Raw genomic sequence first — 7,191 nt, 5'->3', positions numbered from 1 at the left:
GAGGACACACACACACACACACACACACACACACACACACACACACACACACACACACTATGAGGACTTTGCCATGGGCACCAGTGATCCCTAGCTTCTGAACACAACCAAGTCCCCAGTGAGTGTGTTAAGGTTGGAGTGGGCATTACTCTAGGCTGGAACAAGCCCTGGGTATCTGTTCTGGGCAGGGGTGGGAGACAGCCAGGGAGGGCACTAATGGTTTCCTACAGCTTTCCTACAGCTGGACTCATCTACTGTAGTACAGATCCAGCTGAACAGCCTTTGCCTCCTACCCCATGCACCCCATGTGAGTGACCTGGAAGGGTGCACAGAACAAGAGACTTTCCACTACTGGAGAATAGCACCTCTGCCCAGGCCTATTTCACCAATCTGCTGATTGGCAGGATGGGGGGTGGGGGGCATTGTCCAAAAGTGGGAACTATCCCAGAGCTCCAAGGTGTTTTCAGCTGTGGGAGAATGCCCCCCATTCCACTGCACCGCTCTGGACAATCCAGATGTGGTCAGCAAGTGGAAGGGGTCAAGAGAAAAGTTTTCCTCTCCTATTTCAGCTCCGGGATATTTGGGGTGAGAGACTGCTTGTAGCAGCTGTTGCTTTTTGGCATCTGCCACCTTCCTATTGATAGCTTCCCCTCTTTTGCCCTGGAGAACACCGTCTGTCAATCAATATGCTACCCTAAGGGCAGGGGTGACCCAAGGGCAGCCCTCTCCGATTCCTTGGCTATTTCACAGACATTGTTTGCATTAGAAATGAATCCCTGTCTGTGGCTAAAGTAGGATATACACAGTATATGCCTATATATTGTATGATCATGTATATATAATGGGATCATTTTATAGGCATATTTCTAGTTGAAACTTTCAGGTCATTGATAAAAATATGAAAGGTATGGGGTTTTGATTTTTGTTGTTGTTGTCCATACAGGAAGAATTGAAATTTATTATGAAATATTTTTCTGTCTTAGTTTTATCTGCTGTATTATCCATGCAAGTATATGGATTGATTGAAATATGATTTCTATTTCACTGATAATCTAATCTGGACTGTAAGCAAACTCTACATCATTGCAAGATACGGGGACGCTAAAAGGAGAAAGGTGTAAAATGCACTCAGGATGATGATCAATAGGTTTATACATCATGAATCCATATACAGCCAATTGTAACAGATCAAGATCCACTTCTCTATACCTTGTAGATGACAGCAATAAGCTAGCTACATAAGTCAGAAGGCTCTAGAACATATTTAGGTTGAAGGTGCCTTCCGCTGGCCTAAGCCTAAGATGTTTCAGAACAGTAACATCAGTACGGCTTTTTTAGATAATTTTTTTGTTACATTAAGGTCTATACATTCCTATAAGAAATGATGCTCCATTGAACTAATACTAGACACTGCATAAACAAATAGTAAGAAACTGTCTCTTGCTTATGAAACTTACGGTCTAAATATACTGGAGGGACAAAGAGGCAAGTAACAAATAACATTCAAGAACTTCAGTATGTATTTCCCCATGTCTTCGCATAAAAAACAAAAACATTTCTCAATGGCACTTTGTTCCTTTTTACTCTATGACCAATATCTATTTAAGATCTTCTACTGAAATGTAAATAATAATTTAGAAATTGCAATAATAGCATTCCCCCTAGTATTACTCTTGTCTCAAACATTCTGTGGTAGCTAAAAGCTGGCTATAAATTGACTCATGTAATGTTTTTATTATGGATTTACCCATAAAGAACCATAGAGCTCATTTGGCTTTCTGTACTTTTCATTATTTGTCAAAGAAAATGTGGGTATTTCTAGTCACAAACAAGTATGCTTTTATTGAAACTTCTGCTAAAACCATTCTTAAATTACATGAGAGGGCTGTTCATATGGGGAGATAACTGCAGTAGCTTCTGTTTCCTAACAGTTTTGTTTTGCTACATAATACTTTAGGAAACCTGTCAGTGGATAATCAGTGGATAAGTACATAGTGACAGTTTACTATAGAACCACCCACGACAAGTGTCATTCTTTCTGTCAAGCACACTAATTCATAGGGACAATCAGATATAAAATATTTATGTTACTCCAAACTCCTAGAGAGTTGGTAAAAAAGAAAACACTGTTGATACCACCAGTAAAGTGCAAAGATAAACAAAGCTTGACTCATCTAGTAGTGTAACATAGGCATACTGAACCCAATACACTACTTATGTCTCTTAAATTTCTATGTTTATATTGCTGCTAAAATTGCTGGGGTGTGAAAAACTGCACAAGTTTTCCATACAAGAAAGTTCCATAATCATAGCACTGAGAAGAAACAAGGAAGATCTAGCCTCAAAAAAATCCATGGTTAGGAATAGATTATTGTCCTGTTAGCATTTATTTGTGCAGCACCTGCTATACAAAACAACATCTCTCAAGCTTCTAAAACTTCATCTTTTTAGGGTCGGGGGGTGATTATCAAATCAAGTGGAATAAACATAGTCTGCTCTGTGCCACTCATATTTCAGTCTTATCCAAATTAGAGAACAGGAGCTGCTGTTGGGGTTTGGAAATTCTCAAGTGTTTAGTTTAAGTGCTAGTTCAGAGCTGATCCATGCTGGCTTTTCACCAACAAAAGTTACAACAGCTTGAGGCTTAACTATTTCCCTGAGGATCAGGCAAATGGAAAAGACAGCATACAACCACATTTCCTTCTTTCCATTGAATCTTATGCCAAACAAGAACTGGATCCAAGGAATAAAGCCACAGATTTTTTTAAGTACAGGTAAGAAGATGTTTTTTTCTGGCATTGTCATTAATTTATTAGGAATAAAAATAAGTAGAGAATAAAAAGTGGGAATAAAATAGGAATAAAAACAAGTAAGTCCTTTTATGCTTTTTTCCATAAACACCCCAGAAACTCTGAAATTTCAGGATCCATTCATCTACTGTTCTCCCAGGCTTGAGGGAGCAGCAGTGGTTTTCACGGTCATTCCATGAGGATACGATGCCACATGACTTATCGGTTTGTCATACACACTGTGCTCATTAAAAGAAGCAATATTTGTTATGTGATAGTCAAAGTAAATAAAATAGGTTCTTACACACACAGGGCGTGTCTATATGTGCACTCATCTGTGCAGCTGTTACTGCACAGTCATTCAGTACACATCATGCTCACTAATGTAGGTAAGCCAGCTCTTGCTATAGTGCCAGCATGAAGAGAGACTATTTATTTAGATTCTCAAAAATATCCCTTGGCATGAAAAGGAACATATAGTGAGCAAAGGCAAAGTATTAAGAATAGCAGGTACATTGATTGTGAGTTATGTTTAATTATGTTAATTATTTGTTGGTTCGTCTCGTTGCTTGTCTTGCTTGTTGCTACGGTGACATAGCGTCTCATGTAGACATGCCCATAGTGAATAAAGATTATTAAATGAAAAATTATCAGATTTAGTCCATGACCAATTCATGAATAAAAGATGAACCAACAAATAATTCACATAATTAAGCACTGCCCACAGTCAATGTACATGTTATCCTTAATACTTTGATTTTGTTCACTAGATGTTCCTTTTCATACCACGGTACATTATTAGCTACATTATAAGATTTCATAGACATCAGGGCTGGAAGGGACTTTGTCAGATCATCGGTTCCAGTCCCCTGCCCAAGGGGAAAGAAGTCAGCAGAGGTCAAAGGATCCCAGCAAAATAAGCATCTAAACATTTCTTAGAAGTGTCCAGAGTAGGTGCCTGCACCACCTCTGGGCAGAGTCTGTTCCAGGCCTTGGGGGCTCGGACAGAAAAGAAGTTTTTCCTTATGTTCAGACTAAAATGGTCTTGCAGCAGTTTGTGACCATTAGACCTTGTCATCCCCTAGAGTGCTCTGGTGAACAAGTGTCCCCCCAGATCCTGATGCACATCCCTTATGTACTTGTAAGCTGTCACCAAGTCACCCCTGAGCCTGTGCTTCTCCAGGCTGAAGAGTCCTATAGCTTGCACCCTCGCTTCATAAGGCCTGCTCTCTTGCCCTCTGATCATATGCATGGCTCTCCTCTGGACTCTTTCAAGCTTCTCCACAATCTTCCTAAATTGTGGAACCCAGAATTGAATACAGTACTCCAGCTGTGACCTCACCAAGACCGAGTACAACAGGAGGATGACATCTTGGGTCTTGCTTGAGATGCATAGGTAGATTCAAGCCACAGTTTTGTTCACTTTGCCAGCTGTGGTATCGCATTAGTGACTCATGTTCATCTTGTGGTCAATCATACCCCCAAGTCTTTTTTGGTCATGGTGCTAGTGAGTGTAGCACTGCTGAGCATATAAGTGTGATGTGTTTTTTTTCCCCCAAAGTGGAGCACTTTGCATTTCTTCATATTGAATGCCATCAGGTTTTCATCTGCCCACCTTGCAAGCCTCTCGAGGTCAGCCTGGATCACTAGCCTATCCTCAAGTGTGGACACTCTTCTCCAAAGTTTAGTGTCTTCCCCAAAATTAGTGAGCATGATGCAAAACTATAGTTGACCACAATATTTGCTGCTAGTATTTATTCAGAATTTTAAATGTATATTCTCCAAATCTGCTTTTCTCAAGGATTCCAAGGAATAATATTACTCACATGCTTTTCCCCTGAAACATCAAATGTAAGAATATTCACAAAATGAGTTCGTAAATGTGGCTAGAAATTTCACTCTAGGAGTTGTTAGTGCATTTAGAAAACATGCTATGTGACATTCACATGTGTGTAACATAAGCCCTTATATGTGTCTTCAACCTCTTCATCTGAATGTATGATCCTCCATGGTTTAAGAGAAAACATTTGAACTTGTCAGCTAATGCTGTAACTGATTTCTCAATCTGTATCATGGCTCAACTATTGTTAGAGGACAGAAACCACATTGAGTGAGTTTATACAAAGAAACAAATTAACTTTTAACAAATTATAATTTTTTTAACACATCAAGTTTTCACTGAGATCTGTTAGGGGTTTTGCCCTCATAAGATATACTAGAATTGGCTTAACATGCAAAGAAGCACATGCGTGTGTTTATATGCATGTGAACCAAAAAAATAGCACATTTTTGTTAACTAACCAGCAATATCTGGAAACCATTTGAATTGCAGCTGCAGATTTAGAACATATGACCTGGTTTTCTGAGGGATTGTTCTGAGCTTTAATTCATTTTCTTTGTTATATGCTTTTTTCTTTAATTATACGCACTGTCAAAAATACTTAATTTTTTTGATTAGCTAATTATTTCCTTGGTATTGCTTGATTGCTATTTTGGAGTATGTTGTTATCTGTTTGTTTGCATTTACTTAATTTTTAGTGTAAAATAATCTTTCAAACAGTTCTTTATCTTCACCCTGCTTGTCTAACATTGTCTGGAATGTTTTTAGTCAGCTTATCTGAATGTTTGCATATAGATATTTGCTTCTTGCATCTCCCTTGTTATAATTCCTGTTGGTAATGTTATTTAAATAGTCTTGCAATTCTTCATTCTGAGCTTTTAAAGTGCTTTCATAATAACTTTGTGTATCAAGGCTGCAAGAGGCAACAAGTTTAACTGCAGTCTACTCAGTTCTCCTTGAAAGTGTCTGAAGAGGTTGATGTTCATTTATTCAACATTTGATGGAAAGAGTTTTTGATGCACTGGGTATTACCTCCATTTCCTTCTTAGTTCCTTTAATAGAACAGTTTCAGAGTTACATTTTACTATTTCTATTTATTGAAATGCAGCTTAATCTTGTATAGTAGCTTTCATACAAATTATATATATACAAATGCAGAGCAGAAATAAGCACAGAAGCGTAGAAAATCTGATAGAATACAGAAAACAGTAGGAGCTTTTGCATGATTAAAAGTGCTGTATGTCAAGGCTGATGACTAAGGGAGCAAAAAATTAGTCAAGAGAAAAAAGACACGCTTATTAACAAGATGGAAAGCAAATTTGAGTTTTAAGAAAATATAGTAGGGTGCTGTGGAAGAAAAAGCTTTTGTCCAAAAAGAACAAGATTGCTTGAAAGGGTCAAAGCAGTAGTAGTAGGTTCAGGTGGTAAAGAAGTGGGATAGAAATGCATAATCTATAAATTAGGCACATAACTAAACTTTGCATAGGATTACCATATTTCCAGTACCAAAAAAGAGGACACCGGTCAGTAGGAGGGGGGAGGAGAGGAGGAAAGGGCAGAGGGGTATATGATGGGGGGACAGTGATACGCCCATGCCCTGCCTCTGCCCCTCACTCCCAAGCCCCTGCACTTCCAACCTGCAGCCCCCTGTCTCCCCCCAGCCCTGCCAGTGCCCCTTACTCCTGACCCACAGCCCTCTGTACCCCCCCAGTCCTAACAGTACCCTGCACTCCTGACCCACAACTCTAGCACTGCCAGTGCCCCTCACTCCCAACCCACATCCCTTACTCCCCTCAGCCCTGCTGTCCACACAGTATGCGTGCATGCACACACACACACACACACACAATCTGTGCTTTTTACCTGGGAGTTTGCTGGGGCCCATGTGCAGACCACGTAACCCCCAACAGCCAATCACCTTGCCTGCTGCTCCCAGCCCCAAGCAGCAGCAAAGCAAAAACCTGGACATTTGCTCCCATTTCAAAAACCTGCCTGAACACAAAGACAGAGGTCCAAAAAAGAGGACATATCCAGGAAAACCTGGATGTATGGTAACCCTAACTTAGCACTAAATGCAGAAACAAATGGGAAACTAGAACATGGGACTAATGTAAGTCAGCATTTTAGAACCTTTCAGAAAGTGGTAGAAACATGTGACAACTAATTGAAACTAGAGCATTAAAATTATATATCATACATGTTGACACCCAGAGTCATTCTGAGAACCAAAAAAGGCTTGAAGATCTAGACTCAACAAAATTAAATAAACACAAAGAAATATAAATTATAAAACAGTACTGTCAATGAAAATTATTAGATTTGTGTGCTGCCAATACAGGAGAGTCGATCCTGACATGTGCAGACAGCCTAGGCTGCATGCCCTCTGCTCGACCCCTGGGCCTGTCAGTCATCCGTGACCTACTTTTCAGCTTCGCACATGCTCAGTTGCCCACAAAACCTGACCAGGCGCATGCTCAGTCTTTCTGCAGCATGACATAATCTGACTAGAAATTTCTTTGCAGGATAGGATCTGATTGGTCACTAAAATTCGTATAAAGACCT

This window comes from Gavialis gangeticus, unplaced genomic scaffold (assembly GCF_001723915.1).
Source record: "Gavialis gangeticus isolate Ggan-Ray unplaced genomic scaffold, GavGan_comp1, whole genome shotgun sequence".
Classification (NCBI taxonomy): Eukaryota; Metazoa; Chordata; order Crocodylia; family Gavialidae; genus Gavialis; species Gavialis gangeticus.
Note: the sequence above shows the minus strand (reverse complement) of the source record.